Below are 2528 nucleotides of genomic sequence, written 5' to 3'. Positions count from 1 at the left end.
TGGGTAAGGGCGAGGGCTGCCCGCTGCCTCCGGGAGCCGGGGGATCCCCGGAGCCCCGCCCGCTTGGGGTACCCCGGGTTGGGTGACCCCCGTCTCGTCTCCCGCCCTTCGCTCGCGGCCGCTTTGCATCCGCACCGCAAGGAACCGGACGCCGCTGCTCGGACGAATGTAGCGAGCGCTAACACGATTACCTCTGCTCTGCAGACGGGAGTCCGAAGCGCTGAGGATAAGTGGTTTGGCCAAGGTGACTTCGCTGCCGAGTCCGAGAGAGGGCTCTGAAGTCCCGGCTCCGGCCCGCACCGATCGCTGCCGGCGCAGAGCTTCCTCCTGCGAGCGCTGCATCCCGCTTTGCCCCGCTCCGCTGCGCTGCTACCTGCCTGCTAACGGGGATAGCCGTAGGAAAGCAATGCACTGCTTCGGCGCAGCCGCCAGCACGCCCGCCGACAGGTCATTCTTTTTACGGTTCGTTCTGTAAAACAACCGTTTGCATGCGCTTCTCCCCAGCGCGACCCCCGTGCTACAGGGCTGCCGTAGGAAGCGTGAGGTTGGGGGGCATCCGAGCCCCCCCCGCTCCCCCTCGGCTGCTCGGAGGACGAAGGAGCCCGCGATCGTCCCCGTGCTGCAGCCCCTGGGCTGCTTCCAAGCTTCCCGCATCAGCCCGCACCCACCGGGGCGCTGCGCTGCGTCGCTCATCCCGTTGCTCCCGAAACCAAAGGCTGCTTTTGCGCTGGGAAAAACTCCCTCGGAAGGTGTGTTTTAGAAGGCATAGTTCTTAAGGTTACTTGAAGTGAGCTGGAGACGCAAAAAAGCGTTTAAGTACTGTGTCCCTGCAAGGGTTTGTCTGCCCCACTAAACGTGCCCCGGCTCAGTGCTGCTTGCACAGGGGTGTGGAGATGCTGGAGTGCACGTGGGGGTGGAGGTGGCAGTTTGTCCCACATGCTGTTGGGGGGAGCATCCGTGTGTGCGTGTGTGTCCAAGGATGCTGTATTCCCAGGGCTGGCAGTGGGCTCTGGCTGCACCTGGCTGACCTGCTGCTGAGCGCAGCCCGGAGCTCGAGAGCTCTTCCTTTGTAGCCTCCAGGTGGAGGGGACCCGTGCCACGTTGATTTCTGTGGGCAAGGAACGTTTGTCTGGAGTGGCTTTTTCACAGAGGTTGGAGGTGCCCGGTGCCTTTCTGGATGAACCCTATGAGCTCTTTCCATGAGGGCAGTGATTCCCAGACCAGCTTGCCAATGGAGGGCTGCCAACTGCCCCTCTGGGGAAAGCCTTGCTCTGAGCTACTGCTGCTCTCTTGCACCCCAGGTGCACTCTCCTCTGCTTGGGCAGCGGGGCATTGGGGCTGCTCCCCATCCATCTCTTGCAGTGGTGCTGCTGTGGGGGGTAAGGCAGCCCCAGGCGGGGGCTGATTTTGGCCCCAAGGGGCACAAAGTGGGGCTCTGGTGGCACCAGGTGCAGCTGCATGGGGCACGGTGTCAAGTGGAGCAACAGCTCCCATTGGTGACCTCTCAGTGCGTTTATTTAGTGGCTTTATTTAGTGGCACTTATCCACTTATCGCTTCTGCCTTCCTGAGATCACAAGACGACAGGAACAAGATCAGCTTCCATTTACCCCATGCATGCCATTCAGTTTATGTTTATGATGTTATAACTGTGGCAGGTAGGATTAGAAGTGTCACAAACCAGAAGGAATCGTCTTTCCTGCAAGTAAGTGTCCCCTTGCAGCACCTACCTCCTCAGGCATCCTGCAGAGCCAGGCATCCCCAAGGCTGGAGGCACAGCCCCAGCTCCCCAGGACGCCCCTGCCATACCCAGGGCTGCACAGCTCCCAGTGTTTGAGGGAGCCTCCAGCAGAAGGAGAAACGCTTCTTTGTAAAGTTAAGTAACTTCCCCTGCAGTGCTTTGATGCAGCACTGCAGCAGGGCCCAAAGCCCAGGATGCAGGGCTCTGGGCTTGGCTCGGGCTGCGACGTGCCTGGGGAGCTGTTAGCATGGCATGTGTGGGAGAATAAATCAGTGCGGAGGCGGCTGCAGGGGATGAAGGCTGAGGGCAGCTCCTCTGAGTTGGGTGCCAGCAGCACTGAGAAGCGCCTGTGGGACCAGCAGTGACCCCATGGCACAGCTGTCAGCGCTCAGGGGGAGCTTTGAAGGTGTGGGTGGGTCCTGCTGAGTGCTGGGTTGTGCCATGGCACATGGATGGAGCCTCGGAGCATGGCATCCCCGTGCCGGGGCCATTCCTTGCGAGACCCCAGCACCTCCTGCAGCTGGGATGCTCCAGCTCCCCGAAGTGCTTCTCTCTGCCAGCACAAGGGAGAGCAGTGATGAAGGTCATCCATTGGCAGCAGCAGCTGTAGGCAGGGCACACTGTGCTGCTCTGCCAGGACCCGCTGCTCCGCTGCTGGGGTGAAGGGAAGGGCAGGGCAGGCTGGCAGCCATCCAGGGCAGTGATGCTAATTGGAGTTTGAGCTCTTTCTTTGAGAACAGAGAGCTTTGCTTTGCTTTCAGAGTGCTTTTGCCTTTTTTTTTTTTTTTT

The 2528-nt window shown here is 60.4% G+C and overlaps 1 protein-coding gene across 1 annotated transcript in view; it reads left to right on the top strand.

Moving 5' to 3' along the window:
* The first annotated feature begins 367 nt into the window (after positions 1-367).
* Positions 368-2528, top strand: part of SCN4B (sodium voltage-gated channel beta subunit 4) — a 7705-nt gene continuing 5544 nt past the window's right edge. Inside the window, exon 1 of the mRNA XM_019622879.2 lies at positions 368-447. The gene's annotated coding sequence lies outside the window, so the exon portion shown is untranslated. The remainder of the gene's footprint in view (positions 448-2528) is intronic.

Source organism: Meleagris gallopavo, chromosome 26 (assembly GCF_000146605.3).
Source record: "Meleagris gallopavo isolate NT-WF06-2002-E0010 breed Aviagen turkey brand Nicholas breeding stock chromosome 26, Turkey_5.1, whole genome shotgun sequence".
NCBI classification, from domain to species: domain Eukaryota; kingdom Metazoa; phylum Chordata; class Aves; order Galliformes; family Phasianidae; genus Meleagris; species Meleagris gallopavo.
The sequence above is the reverse complement of the archived record's forward strand: the minus strand, read 5'-3'. Positions and strand labels throughout refer to the sequence as shown.